Here is a 26026-nt window from a genome sequence, read left to right as displayed (position 1 = left end):
TGGTGTTATATTGGGCAAACGTCATAGTTTGGGATCACCAACTGTCAACTACTTGAAGCGTGAACTATTTCATAGACACAGGTGGGCTGACAGAAGTGGATCTGACAGTGGAGCTGATATAGGTGGAGCCGGCAGTGCAGTTAATGGACACCGGTGGAGTTGTACATAAATGTGTGGGAGAGAGAAAAAACTGTGTAATAAAGATGTAGACAACGTTAGAGACACACCGCTGAACATTCACGTGTATCACCCGATAAATCACCTCCCTCTTACCCCCCCCCCCCCCTCTTTCACGAAGTATTACCTTAGATCTTGGCGGCATCTCGAACGACTTTTAATAGAATTTCCTTTCTCCGCACTATCAAGGGCACGTGAGCGTCGCGCGCGCGTGTCTGTGTGTGTGTGTGTGTGTGGGTGAGTGGCTCTCTGTCGTCGTCACATGCTCAATGTCTGTCGTGTAGCACGCGCGCTTGTCAATGGCTGTGTTTCCAGACCCAGGGAGTGCTGCTGTTGTCTGGCCTCGCGTGGAGCGCGGATTTGTTTACATTCTTGAGTCTGTGAAACCCGGCCAGTTTGTGTCCGGACCTCTTAGACGTCTCCAAATTTGTGGCTGATCTTTCATTCAATGGGGGGCGTCACCAGGCTCTAGGGATCGATATTTAGCTGGGTCACGAGCAGCTGACCGGTACGTACAGATGTGTTGTAGTCATGTAGCCACACAGGTAGCCTTGGTCATTGTTTTCATGTAGCCACCAGGTAGTCTTTGTCATTGTTTTCATCTAGTCATACAGGTAGCCTTGGTCATTGTTTTCATCTAGTCATACAGGTAGCCTTGGTCATTGTTTACATGTAGCCAAATAGGTAGCCTAGGTCATTGTTTTCATCTAGTCATACAGGTAGCCTTGGTCATTGTTTTCATGTAGCCAAATAGGTAGCCTTGGTCATTGTTTTCATCTAGTCATACAGGTAGCCTTGGTCATTGTTTTCATCTAGCCATACAGGTAGCCTTGGTCATTGTTTTCATGTAGCCAAATAGGTAGCCGTGGTTATTGTTTTCATCTAGTCATACAGGTAGCCTTGGTCATTGTTTCATGTAGCCATACAGGTAGCCTTGGTCATTGTTTCATGTAGCCATACAGGTAGCCTTGGTCATTGTTTTCATGTAGCCGACACGCAGGCTATTTTATATTTGTTATTGTGTTCTCACCAGACAAAACACTGACCCATGACCTATGACCCATGACCTAGATGTGTGTGGTAGTACAGCTCGTCTCGCAATCTGTCACATCTAACATAAAGTTGACCATCGCTGTGATGTAGAATAAAGTTGATCCTCGCTGTGATGTAGAATAAAGTTGACCATCGCTCTGATATAGAATAAAGTTGACCATCGCTGTGATGTAGAATAAAGTTGACCATCGCTGTGATGTAGAATAAAGTTGACCATCGCTGTGATGTAGAATAAAGTTGACCCTCGCTGTGATGTAGAATAAAGTTGACCATCGCTGTGATGTAGAATAAAGTTGACCATCGCTGTGATGTAGAATAAAGTTGACCATCGCTGTGATGTAGAATAAAGTTGACCATCGCTGTGATGTAGAATAAAGTTGACCCTCGCTGTGATGTAGAATAAAGTTGACCATCGCTGTGATGTAGAATAAAGTTGACCATCGCTGTGATGTAGAATAAAGTTGACCATCGCTGTGATGTAGAATAAAGTTGACCCTTGCTGTGATGTAGAATAAAGTCGCCATCGCTGCGATGTAGAATAAAGTTGACCATCGCTGTGATGTAGAATAAAGTTGACCATCGCTGTGATGTAGAATAAAGTTGACCATCGCTGTGATGTAGAATAAAGTTGACCATCGCTGTAATATAGAATAAAGTTGACCTTCATTTTTACACAAAATAAAGTTGACCACCTGTGCATGACGAGATATAAAACACAAAAATTAATATCCCTATAACAGCATTTTCACACAGTCGATAATGTTATGGTGTTTTCTCTGATACTAGCGCAGTACCAGAGTTTCTTCCAGGCATCTCTTCGGCCCCGAAAATTTTTTACCCCCCCCCCCCCCACCCGAACGAAATGAAATTTGTATAATTTATATAGAAAATATATACTTTTAACAGTGTCCGCCCCCCCCCCGAAGAAAGACCTCCCTCCCCGAAAATTTCAAGTGCCCACCCCCCCCCCCCCCCGGAGAAAAAATTCTGGAAGAAACACTGCGCAGTACTGGTCCCATATTACTAGTCCCATATAACTGGTCCCATATTACTGATCCTATATAACTGGATCACGACACCATCACACCCCCATCACCACCACCCACGCTGTTGACTGCGGTTCGAATGACACTAGCAATAAACTAACACGTGACAAACAGTTGAGAATGACACGGTGTATTTACAAACAGTCGCCGCAATAAAAAGCTTCCCCAGCAAATTGAACACGTAATTTGATGACGATGACGATTGAACACGTAGTTTGATGACGATTGAACGCGTAGTTTGATGACGATTGAAAACGTAGTTTGATGACGATTGAAAACGTGATGACGATTGAACACGTAGTTTGATGACGATTGAACACGTAGTTTGATGACGATTGAACACGTAGTTTGATGACGATTGAACACGTAGTTTGATGACGATTGAACACGTAGTTTGATGACGATTGAACACGTAGTTTGATGACGATTGAACACGTAGTTTGATGACGATTGAACACGTAGTTTGATGACGATTGAACACGTAGTTTGATGACGATTGAACACGTAGTTTGATGACGACTGACAATGCAGGGAGTCTCACATTCCGATTGATTTTTTTTAGCCCGAGTCCAGGGTCGTGGTCAGCCATGAATATTTGATGCCAACACGTGACCGCTGTCTTGGTGGCTCCTCCTGGTGAGCACTGGCATGTTGTCGAGAGATAAAACATGGTTGGTGGCGTGGCTAGGTTTGGTGACACCTGTGTGGCGAATCAGGTCTTTAATGGGTCACCACTTGCAACTGTGTCACCCCCCAATGACAGGTGGGCGGGAGTCTCTGAGGTCAGAGTTTCTTCCAGGCATAGCTCCCCCCCGAAAATTTTTTACCGCCCCCCCCCCCCCCCCCGAAAATTTCAAGAAAAAAGTCTGGAAGAAACACTGTCTGAGGTTACCTCACGTAATTGGAAACAAATTATATTCATCAGTTACTTAAGTAACTTTATATTAAATCATGTGGAATTGATGAATTACTTAAAGTATGTAGCACGGGTAAGCTACCGCTACTTACAACCGAACACATAATCTGTTTTAAACATCTGAACATTTTAATACGTTGTCACCCCTTAAGCCCCCCCCCCCCCCCCCGCCCCTGCTGTTAAGTCTTCAGTGTGTCACCTCCTGCCATCATGTCCTCAATGTGTCATCTCCTGCCATCATGTCTTCAATGTGTCACCTCCTGCCATCATGTCCCAAAAGTGTCACCTCCTGCCATCATATCCCCAATGTGTCACCTTCTGCCATCATGTCCTCAATGTGTCACCTCCTGCCATCATGTCTTCAGTGTGTCACCTCCTGCCATCATGCCCCAATGTGTCACCTCCTGCCATCATGTCCCCAATGTATCACCTCCTGCCATCATGTCCTCAATGTGTCACCTCCTGCCATCATGTCCTCAATGTGTCACCTCCTGCCATCATGTCCTCAATGTGTCACCTCCTGCCATCATGTCCTCAATGTGTCACCTCCTGCCATCATGTCCTCAATGTGTCACCTCCTGCCATCATGTCCTCAATGTGTCACCTCCTGCCATCATGTCCTCAATGTGTCACCTCCTGCCATCATGTCCTCAGTGTGTCACCTCCTGCCATCATGTCCTCAATGTGTCACCTCCTGCCATCATGTCCTCAATGTGTCACCTCCTGCCATCATGTCCTCAATGTGTCACCTCCTGCCATCATGTCCTCAATGTGTCACCTCCTGCCATCATGTCATCAATGTGTCACCTCCTGCCATCATGTCCTCAATGTGTCACCTCCTGCCATCTTGTCCTCAATGTGTCACCTCCTGCCATCATGTCCCCAAAGTGTCACCTCCTGCCATCATGTCCTCAATGTGTCACCTCCTGCCATCATGTCCTCAATGTGTCACCTCCTGCCATCATGTCCTCAATGTGTCACCTCCTGCCATCATGTCCTCAATGTGTCACCTCCTGCCATCATGCCTTCAATGTGTCACCTCCTGCCATCATGTCCTCAATGTGTCACCTCCTGCCATCATGTCCTCAATGTGTTATCTCCTGCCATCATGTCCTCAATGTGTCACCTCCTGCCATCATGTCCTCAATGTGTCACCTCCTGCCATCATGTCCTCAATGTGTCACCTCCTGCCATCATGTCCTCAATGTGTCACCTCCTGCCATCATGTCCTCAATATGTCACCTCCTGCCATCATGTCCTCAATGTGTCACCTCCTGCCATCATGCCTTCAATGTGTCACCTCCTGCCATCATGTCATCAATGTGTCACCTCCTGCCATCATGTCCTCAATGTGTCACCTCCTGCCATCATGCCTTCAATGTGTCACCTCCTGCCATCATGTCCTCAATGTGTCACCTCCTGCCATCATGTCCTCAATGTGTCACCTCCTGCCATCTCGTCCTTAATGTGTCACCTCCTGCCATCATGTCCTCAATGTGTCACCTCCTGCCATCATGCCTTCAATGTGTCACCTCCTGCCATCTCGTCCTTAATGTGTCACCTCCTGCCATCATGTCCTCAATGTGTCACCTCCTGCCATCATGTCCTCAATGTGTCACCTCCTGCCATCATGCCTTCAATGTGTCACCTCCTGCTATCATGTCCTCAATGTGTCACCTCCTGCCATCTCGTCCTTAATGTGTCACCTCCTGCCATCATGTCCTCAATGTGTCACCTCCTGCCATCATCCCCCAGTGTATCACCTTCTGCCATTAGTTTCACCACCAAGGACCAGCGTGTTTGAAACAGTTGACAACAAACATGACGTCCCCCATTAAACTCAATCCCATGATCCCATCTGACCGGAAACTGCTATCCCGCCATCTTGTTTCGACTCAGACTGATCCAACCATTAGTAAACAGAGCTGAGGTGGGTTACTGAAAACAATTCAATTATTGCTGCCTGCGTCTCCAGTGCTCCCCCCCCCACCTCCCTCCCCTCCCCCACCTCCCTCCCCTCCCCCACCTCCCTCCTTCATACTTCTCGCCCCCAATATAAAGCATCCCCAACACCACTACACCCTCCTCTTACCTCACCACCTCACTCCTCCCTTTACCCCCCTCTCCCTCCCTGCCCTTCCCTCCTGTGCCTCCAATGTAAAGCACATTTATGCCATTTTCCGCAGCGGTGCATCGATTTTCACAGAATCATTGATGATCATTTTTATAAGTGGGTGGGGGGTGGGGGGGGGTGGGAGGTTAAAAAATACTTCAACGCCCCGTGATCGGCTGTGTTGTGCATTCTCTCATCAAAACAAATTTTTAAACAAAATCCTGGTCGACCTTGTGGTCTTCTTGACAGGTCAAGTTTAACCTGCAAACATATTGTCAGGTCAAGTTTAACCTGCAAACATTTTGACAGGTCAAGTTTAACCGGCAAACATTTTGTCAGGTCAAGTTTAGCCGGCAAACATTTTGTCAGGTCAAGTTTAACCGGCAAACATTTTGACAGGTCAAGTTTAACCGGCAAACATTTTGTCAGGTCAGACAACACACATCAATTGGGCGTGGGGGATTAATGGGGGTTGTCCTGGTCCTTACGGCATGACACAATTAAATGTCCTGCCACCGAACACAGGACACAATTAAATGTCCTGACACCGAACACAGGACACAATTAAATGTCCTAGTCCTTAACTAGCTAAAGACTTTCCACCATTTTATCAAACAGCGATCACGGTGGAGTCAATGAAAACTAATCGATACATCATACATAATACATTACAACGTATTCGATTACCATAGAGCGTTATGTGGCGGTATACAAAACGGTATCGATTCTTATGATCAATTATCAAATTGAAGACAATGCGACAAAGTCAACATTTCCATTTTTAGATAAATTGGTTCGATACTAAACAGGATGGACCAGGTGCGTGGACATTGATGGAGATAATATTTTGTTAAAGTACTTTCAGTTGTATTCTCTGTGGTGACACAGTACTGTTTGTGGTGACACATTATCGTATGTGGTGACATTATTGTATGTGGTGACACATTATTGTATGTGGTGACACAGTATTGTATCTGGTGACATTATTGTATGTGGTGACACATTATTGTATGTGGTGACATTATTGTATGTGGTGACACATTATTGTATGTGGTGACATTATTGTATGTGGTGACACAGTATTGTATGTGGTGACACATTATTGTATGTGGTGACACAGTATTGTATGTGGTGACATTATTGTATGTGGTGACACATTATTGTATGTAGTGACATTATTGAATGTGGTGACACAGTATTGTATGTGGTGACATTATTGTATGTGGTGACACATTATTGTATGTGGTGACATTATTGTATGTGGTGAAACAGTATTGTATGTGGTGACACAGTATTGTATGTGGTGACACATTATTGTATGTGGTGACACATTATTGTATGTGGTGACACATTATTGTATGTGGTGACACATTATTGTATGTGGTGACACAGTATTGTATGTGGTGACACATTGTATGTGGTGACACAGTACTGTCTGTGGTGATACAGTACTGTCTGTGGTGATACAGTATTGTCTATATGTGACACATTACTGTCTGTGGTATCAACAAACCAATTACGATCCCCATCCCATGCCATGCATGTGTGAGATCCCTGTGGTAGATACCTGTGTGAGATCCCTGTGTAAGATCCCTGTGTGAGATCCTTGTGTGAGATCCCTGTGTGGGATCCCTGTGTGAGACCCCTGTGTGAGATCCCTGTGGTAGATACCTGTGGCAGATCCCTGTGTGAGATCCCTGTGTGAGATCCCTGTGTGAGATCCCTGTGTGAGATCCTTGTGTGAGATCCCTGTGTGAGATCCCAGTGTGAGATCCCTGTGTGAGATCCCTGTGTGAGATCCCTGTGTGGGATCCCTGTGTGAGATCCCTGTGTGGGATCCCTGTGTGAGATCCCTGTGTGAGATCCCTGTGTGGGATCCCTGTGTGAGATCCCAGTGTGAGATCCCTGTGTGAGATCCCTGTGTGAGATCCCTGTGTGGGATCCCTGTGTGAGACCCCTGTGTGGGATCCCTGTGTGAGACCCCTGTGATTTTAAAAAGTAGACTATGGTCAGTTGCCACTCTTCACAAGGCCGGGGGGGGGGGGGGGGGGGGTAGAGGGATTGCACGTGCAAGTTGGGCGTGACACAATGGCTGCTAGCAACCAACCGTGACGCCCGATTATTTTCCCTATGTTAAATCGGTGACGGAAGTTTATAAGATGGCCTACTTCTTGTATTGACCTACTTCAGTTGTTGACCTACTTCATTCGTTGGCCTACTTCATTTATCGGCCTACTTCATGTGATGGTCTTTTCATTTTATAACTTAATTTTTGAAACGGCCAGATTCATTTGATGGGCCACGTCATTCGATGGCCCATGTCATTCGATGGCCACGTCATTTGATGGCTCACGTCATTCGATGGCCCACGTCATTCGATGGCGGATGTCTTTCGATGGCCCACGTCATTCGATGGCCTAATTGGTGTGTAGAGCGAGTAGATTGGCATCCAGCTGAAATCAATGTGACAGACTAAGTGGCCTGCTTGTTACAAGCGAGTTTACATCGCTCTAAAAATACTTGAACTCGGGCAATCAATCGGTGGAGAGAAGAATGTTGACAACACGTAATGCACACTTTCGTTGTTGCCTGGTGGGACGGGCAGGGGGGGGGGGGGGCACACTTTCTGGCTGTAGGCTGGGCAGTGTTTCTACCAGACTTTTTTCTCCGGGGGGGGGGGGGCACTTGAAATTTTCGGGGGGGGGGCGGTAGACTTTCTTCGGGGGGGGGGGCGGACACTGTTAAAAGTATATACTTTCTATATAAATTACATATATTTTATTTCGTTCGGGGGGGGGGGGGGGCGGTAGACTTTTTTCGGGGGGCTTAGCCCCCCCCCCCCCGAAGAGATGCCATGAAGAAACTCTGAGGGTTGGGGGTGAGGGAGTACGTCTGGAGCCGGCAGTTCGCGGCCCATCAGCTTATTCTAGGCCCCAGCCTTTCAGCCTCGGCCCGAGTGTGTGTTATTTATAAGTTGTTGACATTTTCCCAACAACCACAAGTACTGTAGCTTCTGCACTTTTCACTTACACAAGTTACAGTACAGCCAAACGTGGGTTCAAAAACAAAAAAAAAATCGATCCGACAACCTCAGATATGCCATCGCTGATACTGAAGTCAGTTTCACGGCTGACCGGCTTTCCGGCTGACCGGCTTTCCGGCTGACAGGCTCTGCGACTGACCAGATAACATACGACCATAAGACTATTTTTTGAGCTTGGGAAGCTGGTGACGTCACAGCAGGAAGTTGTTTTGTCGAACAGCCCCCTCTAGCGGTGAAATGAGGCCTGAGCAATTCTTCACAGAGAACAAAAAGTCATTCCACATTACAAGGACTAACAAAACTTGCTGTACTACCAACCCTACAAAAACCAACAAAATCGTGTATAGAATTTCAGCCACTCCATCAACATCCAACAAGGTGGACGCCAACAAATGTTGAAATCTGGTTTTAAAATGTTTTCATCACGCGATCACCTCACGTGGCTCACACTACGACTAACAATTCGTAGGACGATAGGTCTTTGGTCGGTAGGACGATAGGTCTTTTGGTCGGTAGGATGATAGGTCTTTGGTCGGTAGGACGATAAGTCTTTTGGTCGGTAGGACGATAGGTCTTTGGTCGGTAGGACAATAGGTCTTTTTGTCGGTAGGATGATAGGTCTTTGGTCGGTAGGACGATAAGTCTTTTGGTCGGTAGGACGATAGGTCTTTGGTCGGTAGGAAGATAGGTCTTTGGTCGGTAGGACGATAGATCTTTGGACGGTAGGACGATAGGTCTTTGGTCGGTAGGACGATAGGTCTTTGGTCGGTAGGACGATAGGTCTTTGGTCCGTAGGACGATGTCTTTTGGACGGTTGGACGATAGGTCTTGCGGTTGGTAGGACGATAGGTCTTGAGGTCGGTAGGACGATAGGTCTATGGTCGGCAGGACGATGTCTTTTGGACGGTTGGACGATAGGTCTTGCGGTTGGTAGGACGATAGGTCTTGAGGTCGGTAGGACGATAGGTCTATGGTCGGCAGGACGATGTCTTTTGGACGGTTGGACGATAGGTCTTGAGGTTGGTAGGACGATAGGTCTTGAGGTTGGTAGGACGACATGTATTTAGGAGGATTGGTCTTAAGGTCTTAAGGTTTTTTATCTTTATGACGGTACACGATCGGTGTTGTGTGTAGGGCAAAAGGTCTTTATGTCCGTAGGACCTTTAGTATGGTTTGATAAAGTTTGGACCTTTGGTATAGTTTGATAAAATTTGGACCTTTGGAATAGTTTGATATATTTTGGACCTTAAGTAAGGTTTGATATATTTTGGACCTTTGGTATAGTTTGATATATTTTGGACCTTTGATATAGTTTGATAAAGTTTGGACCTTTGGAATAGTTTGATAAAGTTTGGACCTTTGGTATAGTTTGATAAAGTTTGGACCTTTGGTATAGTTTGATATATTTTGGACCTTTGGTATAGTTTGATATATTTTGGACCTTTGATATAGTTTGATAAAGTTTGGACCTTTGGAATAGTTTGATAAAGTTTGGACCTTTGGAATAGTTTGATAAAGTTTGGATCTCTGGGATGCTTTGATAAAGTTTGGGCCTTTGGTATAGTTTGATAAAGTTTGGACCTTTGGAATAGTTTGATAAAGTTTGGACCTTTGGTATAGTTTGATATATTTTGGACCTTTGGTATAGTTTGATATATTTTGGACCTTTGATATAGTTTGATAAAGTTTGGACCTTTGGAATAGTTTGATAAAGTTTGGGCCTTTGGTATAGTTTGATAAAATTTGGACCTTTGGTATAGTTTGATAAAGTTTGGACCTTCAGTATAGTTCGATAAAGTTTGGACCTTTGGTATAGTTTGATGAAGTTTGGACCTCTGGGATGCTTTGATAAAACCTGTTTTAAACATTATCTTTTCTTAGGTTGCGAAACATTCGGGCAAGAAAAATAAATAAACGAGAAACAGATGGGAAAAAATATTTTTTAAATTTTCCTTTTTTATTAAGGTCGACCGTGCCTACCCCTCCCCTCTCCTGATTCCTAAACACAATGAAAATATTGAAATAATCAATGCTGCCCTTTTCATGACAATGGAAATATTGAAATAAATAAACCGGGGGTGATCTCCCCTAAACTTTCTCGAATATTCTTATATAACACTACGGGGGATGGCAACTCGGGATATAGACATGATTTTTACTCCATTTTTAATTACTTAAACTTTTAAAAATAGAATTAAAGAATTGCGCAGCAAGTGAACGGCGAACAATATGTGTATAATAGTGCGAAATATTAGTACTTAATAAATTCAGATGCGTTTTTTTGAGAAATCGAAAATTATCGTAAATTACTACTTCCGGTCAACGGAAATAACTCAAAATTCGTTAGAAGGCAGAGAATTAGATATCTTACTTACATGTGAAATTTCGTTTATCTATCTGAAACAGAACTCAAGTTATAGGCTTATGAAAAACAAAAAGTAGAATAAGTTCCACTTTCGGTTATCGAAAAAAGTTCATTATACTCCGTATATGATGAAGTACTGAGAAGTAAAACAGTGAAAACTGTCAAAATTTCATGTGATTTTTGTGCACGATTACAATACTTCCTCTATACTCTGTATTCGAGAAAGTAAAAATTATAAAACTTGTAACACAATGGAAATACTGAAATAAAAATATTCACCACTTTCTAAACTCTAAACGAAACAAAAACCTAGCCACCAAAAATGTCTAAGTGTATTTAAATGCCCGGTAGTCGACATGCTACGTAATTCATGTTCTTCATAGGTATTCATACCCTTATTTGGGGTGTTGGTCAGTAGATATTTTTTACTGATATGCATAAAAACCTTAATTACGATGTTGATCATTAGGTTTTTTTTACCTGATGTGTATAAAAAAACTTATTTACGATGTTAGTCATTGGGTAGTTTTACCTGATATGTATAAAAAACTTTATTTACGATGTTAGTCATTGGGTAGTTTTACCTGATATGTATAAAAAACTTTATTTACGATGTTAGTCATTAGGTAATTTTACCTGATGGTTATTAAAACAAAAGCTGGTACTTTCAACTTTTTAATTTGTTTAAAAATCTTCATACACATTTTACATTAATGGTTTTAATATCACTGCACTTATTTTGATTATACGAACACAATTTCTATTCATATCTCGAAATGTTTATTTCTAAATCATCCGTAGAACATTAAGAGACGGTAAACATTAAGCTGAAATTGATTTTAAATAACCGCTGGTTATATCGCATCAATTATTCACTAAAGTTAAAATATAAGCACTTATACTTCACAATTAGGTCAAACAGTTTCAGAAAAAAATATTGTTGTACTTCTAATTGACATTTGTTTTTTCTTATGCTTCTTAGAGGGCATCCATATTCTAACCTTTTTAAATTGTATAAAATATTTATCTAAATCTATATCCCAACTCCCTATAATGTGTATCGCCAACCCCCTTTTTAATATGTATCTAGGCTATTATACACAAACCCTCTACAACATGTATCACACACCAACCCTCTACAAAAATGTTCTAAGACACAATACTCCAACCCACTAAAATATATATCTATACACCAACCCTTTATACTGTGTATCACACACCAACCCTAAACTATGTGTATCTCATACCAACCCTCTACAGTGTATATCACACACCAACCCTCTACAATGTATATCACACACCAACCCTCTACAATGTATATTACACACCAACCCTCTACAGTCTATATCACACATCAACCCTCTACAATGCATCTCTAAACCCCAATACACCTTAAAATTTCTTAAGCCTCGAGATTTTCCAATGATTAAAGGGACATCTCTGGCGCTAATAACAAATAATTGCAGGCCGATTCCCCATACATATTGATCGGGTAGTTGACAGACTATCCAATGTTGTAGTTTGTGTACATCAGAGAAAAGATGAAGTGTACTTGCTTGTACAAGTAGCGCGGTGTACTTGCTGGTGGCCACGTTTTTGTTATGACATACAGTTCGCGATTCACTTCTTCATCACCACTGGTAAGGTGTCACCAGGTTCACGTTTCACGTTTCACTTTGTTTAGTTTCACGTGTCACCAGCTTCATTCCTCACCTTTCGCCAAACCCTCATTTAGGTAGGGTCTAGAAAAAACAACCAACATCATCCCACCATCAACCCACTCACAACATCACAACTTCACCCATCGCCAACCAATCGCCACACCCACCCACCACAACCATCACCCCACCCCACCCATCCTCGACTTTTCCCCCAACTAACCACCCATCCCCTCCCCCCCCCCCCCCCAGTTTCCCACCACCACCTGACTGACAACACGCCGTAAACACAAGTGATCCAGTGTTAATTGTATGTAAACACCTGTTGGCCTTGTTTAGCTCCAGACTCGCAGTTTCTCTCGCACGTCTCTCCGTCTGGTGTCTGTCTTCTGTCTGTCTTCTGTCTGTCCTTTGTCTGTCTTTTGTCACAGTCTGTCTATTTTGTTTCACTCTGTCACAGTTGTTAACGGCAGCGTGACGTCACTGTTCTATAATTAGAAAACTAATTACCCGAGCAGCATGTGGTTTACAGAGAAACCTTACAGCGATTACAGCGGCTGTTTGCTTCTAGTGCCAATAATTCCTATCGATAAACCTAATTATCGGGCTAATTATCGATTACACTAATGATTGGGCCAATTATCGATTTACTCCTGATAGCAAAACTTTTAAACCCTAACACTCACTCTAACCTGAATGTCTTTTACAGGACTTTGTGACCTTGTTCACCAGGTGAACCAAGCTTTCAATGTCACGTGATCTTGGTAGCCAGTTAAATGCTCATCAAAAAACTAAATGCTAAATACGGTGGACCAAATGTTCAAATCTGAACGACCTAAAGTTAGCTGTATGTTTACTTAAAGCAGACGACTAAATGTTAGCTTAAAGTAGATGGCTACAGTTGACCAACCGTGGCTGGAGATTTGTTGTTACAATGGTTGATCCCCAGAACACCAGAACAATACAACACTACAACACCATAACAACACAAAACCATAACAACATAACACCATAACACCACACCAATACAACGCTATAACATCATAACACCATAACACTATAACACCATACCACCAGAACACCATAACATCGTTACACCAAAACACCTTACACCATTACACCAGAACACTAGTTAGCGATGGTCGTAGATTGATGCGGGTTTTATCATCATAGCCGCGCTAACCAATCATTTCCTGTAACCATGGCAACAGGAATAGATCTATTGGGGTGAATGTTGAAATAACTCCAGCGTGAAAGTGCTTTATGGGACCGTCTCGCTTACTTAGCTGAAACTTTGTTTCTCGTCCAGGCCCAATTAACTAGCCCTAATGAACATAATTTAATTAAAACGTTTAACAATTTTAATAAAATGGTTTTTCATATCATGTTCAAGGCCTTAGTATAGTTAAATTATTTTACATCCGGGTATCACGGGTGCTATGATTACTACATTAATGCTCTAAGTTCATATACACTGATCGTTCTTAGCACTACATAGTCGTGAGTACTCGAAAGTTCAGGATAGCTTCCCCTTGTTCATAACACGGAAGTGCTGAAATCCCAAAATATTCCGTCAAACAAAGACAGTGTGTTACTCATAACATGTCAATGTAATTTATACAACACAGTGGCCGTTAGGGGGGGGGGGGGGCATGTCGCGAACTATGGCATTTAGGGGCATGTCGCGAACTATGGCATTTAGGGGCATGTTGCGAACTATGGCATTTAGGGGCATGACGCGAATCGTTAGGGGCAGTTTGGGGCATGTCGCGAACCTCGGCCTTTAGGGGGGGGGGGGGGCATGTCGCGAACCGTTAAAAAATAAATCCGAGTTGTAGCGAAGGTTAATCACGAAATAAACTGACACAATCCCTCACTGACGTCATTTACTTTTTAATTACCTAATTAGCCCGACCTGGGGGTTTCTTAATCGATCCCACGAGGTTCGCGCTGTAAAATGGCGTGGTAGGCAAGTCGCCGAGATTTGAAGAGGGCGAAATGTGGTGGATGTTTGGCGTGGTAGGCAAGTCGCCGAGATTTGAAGAGGGCGAAATGTGTTGGATGTTTGGCGTGGTAGGCAAGTCGCCGAGATTTGAAGAGGGCGAAAAGTGTAGGATGTTTGGCGTAGTAGGCAAGTCGCCGAGATTTGAAGAGGGCGAAATGTGGTGGATGTTTGGCGTGGTAGGCAAGTCGCTGAGATTTGAAGAGGGCGAAATGTGTTGGATGTTTGGCGTGGTAGGCAAGTCGCTGAGATTTGAAGAGGGCGAATTGTGTTGGATGTTTGGCGTGGTAGGCAAGTCGCCGAGATTTGAAGAGGGCGAAATGTGTAGGATGTTGGATGTTGAATTAACGAAATAAGCTGATGATGTTGGATGTTGAATTCACGAAATCAACTGATGGTGTTGTATGTTGAATAAACGAAATCATCTGTTTTATCTTGCTTATTTTAAGACACTCATTCCGCTTTATCTGTTATTTATGATGTAATTAGATCCCGATAAGAAGCTTTAACGTCTTAAATCTATTTTTAGAAACTGTAGGAAATTAAAATGCGAATGTTCGGACAGTTTCTGCTATTTCGAAAAGACCTTGTTGAACCTACCCTAAAACGTTCCCCTACCAAATGTTTCACTTCAAACTGTGTTGGGCTCGTTACAGTTGAGTTCTCTCCCCTTATATCCCGGCTCATCAACTCGTGTTCCACAGATCCATTATCTCCCTTCCAACAGTACACGAGACGGATGTCAGTTGTCTTCTCTTGGCCTCTGATCTCAACCCGCCCAAACACACTGTGTTCATGTGTGGAGATGGATTACTGTGGTCTGTCGAAAGATTACTATGGTTTGGCGAACTTTCCAAAGTTACATCGGTGGGTGGGTGGTGTAATGCTTGGAGTTATGGAGGCTAGGGATATCTATAAAGCGGAGTTCTATATATATATATATATATATATATATATATATATATATATATATATATATATATATATATATATATATATATATATATATATATATATATATATCGTTACCCTAAAATTACGTTATTACTAGATACAAGATAACATAATTCTTGCAATTATTCTCTATATCGTCACTCCCTCCCCCTATTTCTATCTCTTTCTCTCTCAATATAAACTAATATATATATATTTATATATATATATATATTTATATATATATATATATATATATATATATATATATATATATATATATATATGTGTGTGTGTGTTTGTGTGTATGCTTCTACACTAAAAAAAAAATAATCTTGAAGCATACATTGAAGCACACATTGAAGCATACACTGAAGCATACTTTGAAGCGTACGTTGAAGCATACATTGAAGCGTACATTGAAGCATACATTGAAGCATACATTGAAGCATACATTGAAGCAGACATTGAAGCATACATTGAAGCAGACATTGAAGCATACATTCAAGCATACATTCAAGCATACATTCAAGCATACATTGAAGCGTACATTGAAGCATACATTGATGCGTACATTGAAGCGTACATTAAAGCGTACATTGAAGCGTACATTAAAGCGTACATTGAAGCATACAGAAGCAACTTGGACCCGCGATGTACGACAGAAAACATAAACTCTTCTCTCTCTTGTTTTAACAAATGTGCTCCGTACACACTTTCTGCTGCGGCTGAAAAGGTCACGTGATTTGATTGTTACTAAAAGGGCAAACGATTGGCCGGTCTGAAGCCGCAGCTGATTGGCTGATGGAAATGAACTTTATCTGAAGGCCGAAGTCGACAGGATCGAAGGTTTGAGCCGTCTGCTCATGTAAGATCACAGGTTTGAGCCGTCTGCTCATGTAAAGGGCCTCATTGCTTTACGAGTCAACATCTTACCCCCAGCGGAGTAGCCTACGAGTCAACTTTTTTGCAACTTCCAGTCAACATCCTGGTCCCTGTAAGGTATGAGTCAACATCTTGACAAAGTTCGAGTCAACATCTTGACAGTTTGAGTCAACATCTTGAAAAAGTTCGAGACAAAGTTCAAGTCAACATCTTGATAAAGTACGAGTCAACATCTTGTTGTCGAGTCAACATCTTGACAAAGTTCTAGTCAACATCTTGACCAAGGCCATAATAAAGTGCGAGTACCAGCATCGATCTCAATCACCGAGGTAATTAATGATCCAATCACCGATGTAATTAATGTCCGGGGGCCTTTCATCCCGACTTCTCGTGAGTAGCTGCTACACGCACTGGATGACGTCACTGTCTCTTGCGGCTTGTTAGACCCCAAGACCAAACATCAGGGGGTGGGGCAGGGGTGGGGCAGGGGGTGGGGCAGGGGGTGGGGCAGGGGGTGGGGAAAGGTCGTATATAGGAGGGGAAGTGCTCCATCCCTAATCCCACTGTTCATATAAATAACATCCTTTATAAACAACACCCTTTATAAAAAACATCGTTCATTCACAATCTTTTGTTTAAAACATAGTTCATACAAAATCCTTTATAAACAACAAACTTCTTATAAAATCCCTGATAAACAGGATAGTTCATGAAAAGTCCTTGATTAAGTACACTGTTCAAATGAAAACCCTAATAAAGAATACGGTTCATAATATTCTTGATCAGATCCCCCCCCCCCCCTATGTATTACACCATGTTATTGATTCCTGTCATTAAAGTTTAAGCCAGAATCTTGATATAGTTTACAGACATTCTGTTACGAAATGTGAAAATAATTATAAAAATCAGAACATTGTTTTCACCCCCCCCCCCCCCACCGTATGTACCGATTAACGATGTTCCTCATTACGTCACGGGTAGATAAAATCACGTGACCGTTGTGTAATAGATGACCGCTCAAGGGAAGATAACCGCTGGCAGACAGGGGAAGCTACTCCAATCATTCCGGGCTTTCGACATCGGATTAAAATGAAATCTTTCAAAAATCCTGGCCATGGCGAGAGTTTTTTTTTTGGGATTCAATTATCTAATTCATTGGAGGAATATTTCAGTAAGGGGGAGTGCTGTCGAACGTTCTGGAAAGGTCTCTGATATTTAATCGACGGTGTCTGTAGCGTTAGATTGGTTAGAAACCTCCAGAAACGACGGCTGTACTCATTAATGATCAGCGCTGTTACAGGGAAGGGGAGGGGGGGGGGGGGGGGTGAACTAAACTAGTTAGGGCGTGACACCACGACAAAAAGGTGTATGAATTACTGCCAAAACAATTTTTTTTTCAGTTAAAATAACAAAATATATTGGGGAGAGGGGTGACACCTAACAGAAAATGGACAGTTTTTTTGGAAGTGGGGAGGGGGAAATGACACCCCTCAGTTAATGCACCGGGTTAAACCCCATCTAGTGACGCCATTGCTCATGATTGGTTACGATTCGGATTCATAACACCTTATGCAGAGGCGTAGCGAGGGGGGGGGGGGCGGGGGTGCGGACCGCACCGGGTGACACCATTTAGCGGGGTGACACTAAGGCAAAAAATAGCAAAATATATAGAGAAAAACTTGAGGGGGGGGGGTGGTGCAAATCGAAAATTTGAAAGTTTGTCCTCGGGAAGGGTCGCTACGCCTCTGGGGAGGTGACACCATTAAGTGCCGCACCGGGTGACACCCGACCTCGCTACGCCACTGACCTTATGATACACCTCTATACACAAATTCTGTTGACCATCCGGTCCAACAAAGCAGTCAGCTGACCGTTTTCCAACTCACTTAGTGTGCTAGGCCGTAAAGATGTCCATTGTGACAGAGCTGTTACATCGCATAATCTAACCGGAAGTTGCAATCTTAGTCTCAAGTGTTGCCAGAACTCAAGCAGACGATTCGGTTACCTAAACTCTCATTGGCTGAAACCCCGCGCAAACAGAATGACGTGCCGGATTGTTTGAAGGATTGCACCGGTTAATTTCCGGTTAATTGCCGGCTAATTGCCGGTTAATTGTCGCGAGCAAGCATAAGAAGACAAAGTACTGATACAAGGGCGACGACATTGTCCGGTTGAATCAAGTTTGAAACCAGTCCTGTCCTGACGTTTGGCTGAAGGGAAACTTCACGCGTTGGAGAGTGGCAACTGCCGGTCGTTGCCATAGTAACGGCACGCATGCGAGTCGCGGTAATTGAATTACGCAAGCGAAAAAACAACAAGGAATTAGCCGGTGATCAGTTGGAACTAGAGCCCAGTAAAAAATTGTCTGAGGTGTGGAGAGAGAGAGAGACTTGTGTGTGGTACACATCGGATTAGCTGTTTGTATGTGGGGTGGATGGTGTGTGGTCGTGTGGTGTTTGGTTGATTGGTCGTCTGTTGTTTCATTAATTGGTCGTCTGGTGTTTTATTAATTGGTCGCCTGTTTGGTTCATTGGTCGTCTGGTATTTGGTTATTTAACTAATTGGTCGTCTAGTGTTTTATTAATTGGTTGTCAGGTATTTGGTCAATTGGTCGTCTGGTGTTTGGTTCATTAGCTAATTTGGTCGTCTGGTGTTCTATGACCCACTGGTCATGTTGTCGTCTGATTGTGTTTCAAGAACACTGGCAGTAATTATACCAGATCAAATTCTCTACAAGACTGATGCTGTGTTTAAGGTGTTCCCATCCGATAAGCGTATGATGTAAGCTAGACATGGCTGACTAAAAATTTACCTTTATGTCCACGTAAGTCACCCACTGCACATCCCAGCCTTGTCTACAGGTGAATATGTTAAGAACAATTTGACAGATGAAAGACAAGATAATTTAAAACACAGGACACATTAAAACAGGACACAATAAACATAGGACACATTAAAACAAGACACATAAAACACAGGACACATTAAAACAAGACACATAAAACACAGGACAGAAAAAAGACACATAAAACACAGGACACATTAAAACAAGAAACATAAAACAGGACACATTAAAACACAGGACACATTAAAACAAGACACATAAAATACAGGACACATTAAAACAAGACACATAAAATACAGGACACATTTAAACAAGACACATAAAACAGGACACATTAAAACACAGGACACATAAACATAGGACACATTAAAACAAGAAACATAAAACACAGGACACATTAAAACAAAAGACACATTAAAACAAGAAACATAAAACAGGACACATCCAACACAAATCATAAAACTTTAACACAAGAGACATTACAAGATTTGCAAGCATGAAACTTTGATCTTTTTCTTGGTTATTTCCCTTGCTACTGTCTTCATGAGCGAAAACTGCGGTGGTTCCAGGGGCGGAACTACAGTGCCGCCAGACCCCGCATTGCGGGGGGGCCCGGGACGTTTAGGGGCCCGCTGCCGACCATAATCAATTTTTTTACAGTAAAAAAAAAAAAATCTTCCTGCATTTTTGACTTTATGGTTGTTTTGTAAAAAGAATACTGCAGCAGAGGTTAGATTATCTTTATTCTATAGACACCATCCCGGGTCCTCTTTCTCCAACAATCAAACACGCGCTGTTGTCGGAAAAATTCTTTTGAAAATAAATCCATTGCGTGAAAGATACGCAAACGTTCAAACCACTTCCATGACTTATTTCCCTTTTTTAAATAGTCAAATATGTGTGCTCTTAAGCACCTTTTAATAGATTTGCACTAAACAAATTAAAAAGCTATTACTTCTATTAATTATTATTTTAAAAAATACATAATAAAGATTGACAAAGCACAAAAAGGAAATATATTTAAAACTAATAATATATATACAAAAAAAACATAAAAATAAACATACGGCGAGAAACCATTGCACATACAAAGCTTTCATCCTTTATATTATATCGACCAACTTTTTGACATGTGGCTTTTCAGAAAACATGTTAAGACAGAGATTTTCAAAACAAACTATTAGCAGTCACACAAATGACGTGATGTAACTTGTTATTACTATTTAATAAAAAAAAAGTATTTTTAATTATTTAAAAAAAAAACTCGAACAAGCCCGAAATGAGTGTTCTATGTTGGTTTTTTCGTATATATATATATATATATATATATATATATATATATATATATATATGGGGCCCAACAAATTTCTTTGCGGGGTGGCCCTTTTTTTCTAGTTCCGCCACTGGGTGGTTCACGAACATTGTAGAACATTATTGTACAAATCTACGTCTGTTTAATGTACATATACCGTACGTAATTTAAAATTACAAATACTTTATCACCTCTCTCCCCCGCACCGTTTTTTCTCACGCTCATTTAAAAATATATTTCAGTATAAAGATTAGCTTTGGCCAAAATATTATTTTATTAACAACAAAAATTACATTAAGCCGGAGCCCAACTCAACATCTCAGTTATTGCTGGGTAACGATCTATTCAATGAGTTTCTGTACTTAACTTTTTTTGGTAAGATTAAAGGCTACTACTGCTGTACTGTCTGCAAAATTGTATTGATCATTGGTTGATTCTTTTAAGTCGTATAACATCAGCAGGATGGATAGGAAAGATGTCGTAATTTGTCTTTCAAACATGTGTTTGTGATGGATACGGGTTTGTGACTATGTTTGATGTAATAATTTGAACACCTGAATTGATTTAAGTAACTTGAACACCTGAATTGTTGTAACAGTAATTTAAACACTTGCACTGGTGTTATCTAAACATCTAAACACCTGAACGGCTTGATAACGGTAAAATGTAGAATTTGTCCGGCAAATTTTCCGGTTTTCCGGCGATCTGGAACCTAGTTCATCCGACCAACAGCCGGCTTGTTTGTCCGACCAAATGTCCGTAAAACAGGTACCATAAACTATGGTAATCTAATTATTGTAATATTTTTAACATCTTATCAACATATCGTCAGTATAAGTAAACATATAATATCATCTTTTCAAATATCGTCAGTATAATTCAACATATATCTTCTGTTCAACATATGGACCGTAAAAATGATACCATCCTATAGCTTGTCTCTTCAAGTCTGCTCCTAGTGGCACGCGAGGAGTGGTGGCATTATTGTATTATTAACCTCATCATAAAACCATTAAAATAAAAATACGAACTAGCAAACATAAAGGATTATGAAAATATTTTCATCAACCTAGTGAATGTTGTATAAAATATTTTCATCAACACAGTGAATGTTGTAACCTGATCCTGTTTCTAATTGATTAGAATTAATTATTAAGCTTAATTAAACATTAAAAAAATGTGTTTACTTTCATTGCAATAATTTTTAGACATATCCACAAAAACACAAGACAAAACATCAACTGGGGAAATGAATTAATAACTTTTTAAAAATTTATAGACATGATATGTTTGACATAGAAATGTATAAGGGGATGGAATTTAAATCTTTAAAAAAAATGTAAACTGTATCGTAGTTTTTAATGTTGACAGTGTTGTACGTATCCAAATTGATGGGGGAGTAATTTGAGTTTGGCCCATCAAATCGTTTTAATTTTAACCGAGTAGCTTCCCTTCTATCTCCAGTATGGTTTCAACACATCACATCCCACTTTGTTTGGGAGTCTCGTTTTTATTTTTATTTGTTTGTCGCTGATTCTGTCAAGTGGTTTGAAACATGCGCAAAGATTTTAAAACCTTGAGGTAATGTGTTTAGATTTTATACTGTACATAAAGGCATCCACTTTTCTGGAAGGTTTACAAAGCGAGTAATAAATCCGAGTGAGAGCTGACGTGATTACCGCCCTTGCCACTAACAGCGTGCCAGGAAGGCGTGTTGCCCATATTTATATCTTGTGTACGTGGTCTTCAGAGATCCAACGCATTTTCTTATTGGGGTGGGGTTTTAGACGGGCGGGGTTGGGGGTGGGGGGTGGGGGTGTGAGGTGTCGATGAGGGGTTATTGGGTTGTGTTTTAGACATTACGGGATTTTTTTGAAGGGGGTAAAACTAGGTGGTAGCCGTTAGTCGGTATTGTAGATGGACATTGATGGTATCATAGACGGACATTGTCGGTATCGTACATGTTGGTATCGCAGATGGACATTGTTGGTATCGTATATGTTGGTATCACAGATGTACATTGTTGGTATCGTACATGTTGGTATCGCAGATGGACATTGTTGGTATCGTATATGTTGGTATCGCAGATGGACATTGTCGGTATCGTATATGTTGGTATCGCAGATGGACATTGTTGGTATCGTACATGTTGGTATCGTTGATGGACATTGTTGGTATCGTTGATGGACATTGTTGGTATCGTTGAAGAACATTGTTGGTATCGTTTATGGACATTGTTGGTATCGTATATGTTGGTATCGCAGATAGAAATAGTTGGTATCGTATATGCTGGTATCGCAGATGGACATGCTATCGTACATGTTGGCATAGCAGATGTACATTGTTATTATCGTAGATGTTGATTTTGAAGATGGACATTACTTGCTAGAACCGCACCTTTCATCGATTTGTTTGTCATCCATATGGACATCTCGTCCATCGATCCATTGAATTCACACCAGAGACGACCAAACACCAGCAGATGAAGGTCACTGAGTTCCCCTGGTCATTCATCACTGCTGATCACGTGACAAGTTTTGGCAAAAGAGGTCGGCATGACCCGCCATCTGATGGGAAAACACGCCCTACGGTAAACAATGCGGAGCTTGGCTCCGGCCCACAGAACAGGAGACGTCAATGTAGACATGACGCTTGTGGTATGGTGAGGGGGACATTCAAGTGGCGTCATACATGACATCGTGAGTGGACCAAATCAAGTGGCGTCACACATGACGCTTGTGGTATGGTGAGTGGGACAATCAAGTGGCGCCATACATGACGCTTGTGGTATGGTGAGTGGGACAATCAAGTGGCGCAATACATGACGCTTGTGGTATGGTGAGTGGGACAATCAGCTGGCGCCATACATGACGCTTGTGGTGTGGTGAGTGGGACAATCAAGTGGCGCCATACATGACATCATGAGTGGGACAATCAGCTGGCGTCATACATGACGCGTGTGGTATGGTGAGTGGGACAATCGAGTGGCGTCATACATGACATAATGAGTGGAACCTTCAAGTGGCGTCATACATGACGCGTGTGGTATGGTGAGTGGGGCAATCAAGTGGCGCCATACATGACATCATGAGTGGAACAACCAACAGGCGTCATACATGGTGAGTGGAACAATTAAGTGGCGTCATACATGGTGAGTGGAACAATCAACTGGCGTCATACATGACATCGTGAGTGGAACCTTCAAGTGGCATCACACATGGTGAGTGGGACAATCAACTGGCTTCATACATGACATCATGAGTGCAACAATCAACCGAGTCCAGGGCTGAATGACTCCCCCCCCCCTTCTCTCTCGTGTAAGACCAGTGACGTCCAGTCGTCTTTGTCTGTCTGTCAATAAATAATTAGCTAATTAGATTTGACAGCCACTAAGCTAAATACGGCGCGGAATGTTGACGTCATCGATTTTTTTTATTGTTTAGTCAAATATTTTTGTCTTAACAGGCTGACGTGTCGCTACAGTTTAAATTGTCTGCTGTCTGTCATTTTACAGTCTGTCATTTTACAGTCTGTCATTTTACTGTCTGTCATTTTACTGTCTGTCATTTTACTGTCTGTCATTTTACTGTCTGTCATTTTACTGTCTGTCATTTTACTGTCTGTCATTTTACAGTCTGTCATTTTACTGTCTGTCATTTTACTGTCTGTCATTTTACTGTCTGTCATATTACAGTCTGTTATCTTCTATCTAATGTCTGCTGCTACTCTTATATCTACTCTCTGTGTGTTGATTCTTGTCCATTTGCTATCTTTTCCACAAACATCCCGCTATAAAAATATCTGTATGTTGTGATTGTCAAACTCCACTATAATGTCTGCTCTGAAGTAAATCACGTGACACTTGTGTTTATCGATCACAAATCGATCCCAATAAATCCGCCCGATGGGTGATCAAAGACATGACAGGACCTAAAACCCAGACCAGAGCCACACAAAAACACAGTCCCTATTGCCCATCCGGAAATATTTCCCAGCCCCCATCACCATCCGGAAATATTTCCCAGGACCCATCAACAGCTGAGAATGCAGCCCTGATGAAAGGAGAGCTTCCATCAGCTGGCCCATGTGCAACATCTAACAACCCCCCCCCCCACACACACACATCCAGCAGTAATACCAGAACGGTGAATATATTTCTTGGCTGTAATGGTCCTATAATGGACGGATTCGATTTTTATCGTCAGACATTATCCAATCCATCTTTTATTTATTACACCAATATGTAATTACTCAAAATACACTCAGGATACAACATATAATCTGCAACACCAACATACACCCAGGATACAACATATCATCTACAACACCAACATACACTTAGGATACAACATAGAATCTATCCAGCATACAGATCAGACACAGACATGACAAACAGTATCGACAAGTATTACATCATTAATTGATTTTTTTGTCGGGACTGGCTACCAAAATAAACATGGCTACCGGAAGTATAAGGTGTAGTAGCCACGTGTGGTCTGTGTACATTCTGTGGTTGTGGCGGTGGTTGTGCTAGTCAAATATAGACACGGTGCGGCCATGTTTGAGGTAAATACTGTCAATTGGTGAATGGACCGCCGGAGGAGGGAGGGGAGGAGGGTGGGAGGAATAGAGTTATACGATGTGTGAGTAGCCTCGGGAGCACGTTGAGTAAATGGGGTTGGGGAGGGCGTCTAGAGTAAGAGAAAAAGTGGTGGCTGTTTGGTGAGAGAAAAAACGATTGTAGGAAAAAAAGTCACAGGAAAAAAGTCACAGGAAAAAAAAAACAGGAAAAAAAAAACAGAAAAAAAAGTCACAAGAAAAAAGTCACAGGAAAAAAAAACACAAATATATATTTGCGTGGAATTTTATGTATTAAATATACAGAGAGTGCAAATTAACTTAGGATTAACTAAATGTAATGTAATGTGTGTATGTTGTATGCGCATGGTAATTTTTATAATTCATCTAAAAATATTTTGTATGATGTTTGTAGATTGTAATTATGTTAAACATAATATTAATAGCATTTATAAAATGTTCCAACGTCCTCGGTTTTCATCTTGTTCTTTTAAAATACTAATATTAAATTACCGTGAAATGGTAAGTTCATCTGACTTGCTGCCCTCAACTCATGGCAACAATAGTTATGTTTAGTTCAACCACCTTTACTGCCCACATTTATCACGCTCATTACATAACAAAACTTAGGATCAAAACAGAAAGCCGACAAGGTTCAAAGGTTGACCAACACACAACATGTTCAGACAAGGCCGACTGAGGAGAGGCCGACCAGAGAATAGCCTACGGCAAAACATATGCAAAACACAATGATGTGCCTAAATTTGTTTTAGAATTAACTTTTCTACCACGTATTTAACTAAATACGTAACAAAAGTTGAGATTGTTGTGTAAATTATCTTAGAGTATTTGTATTTACAATTGTTATAAACCATAATGCTTTTAACGTCTATAAAAAATTTATGCTATAAAAAAATACAACCCACAATAATAAACATACAAAATTTTACAATTCTTAACAAATAAATCAAAATATTTTTAAAAATATTTTTGTGACTTTTTTTTCTATGACTTTATTTCTGTGACTTTTTTTCCGATAAAATTTTTCCATTGTGACTTTTTTTCTGTGCCTTTTTTACTAGCAAAAACTGACTTTTTTC

General features: G+C 41.5%; 1 protein-coding gene across 1 annotated transcript in view; it reads left to right on the top strand.

Annotated features, from left to right (window-relative positions):
• Nucleotides 1–508: 508 nt before the first annotated feature.
• The window catches only part of LOC131954073 (uncharacterized), a 92179-nt gene continuing 66661 nt past the window's right edge, over nt 509–26026 (top strand). The window contains exon 1 of the mRNA XM_059317579.1: nt 509–685. The gene's annotated coding sequence lies outside the window, so the exon portion shown is untranslated. The remainder of the gene's footprint in view (nt 686–26026) is intronic.

The sequence above is a fragment of the Physella acuta genome, unplaced genomic scaffold (assembly GCF_028476545.2).
Source record: "Physella acuta isolate Inbredline_101_S28 unplaced genomic scaffold, ASM2847654v3 ptg000970l, whole genome shotgun sequence".
Taxonomy (NCBI): domain Eukaryota; kingdom Metazoa; phylum Mollusca; class Gastropoda; family Physidae; genus Physella; species Physella acuta.
The sequence above is the reverse complement of the archived record's forward strand: the minus strand, read 5'-3'. Positions and strand labels throughout refer to the sequence as shown.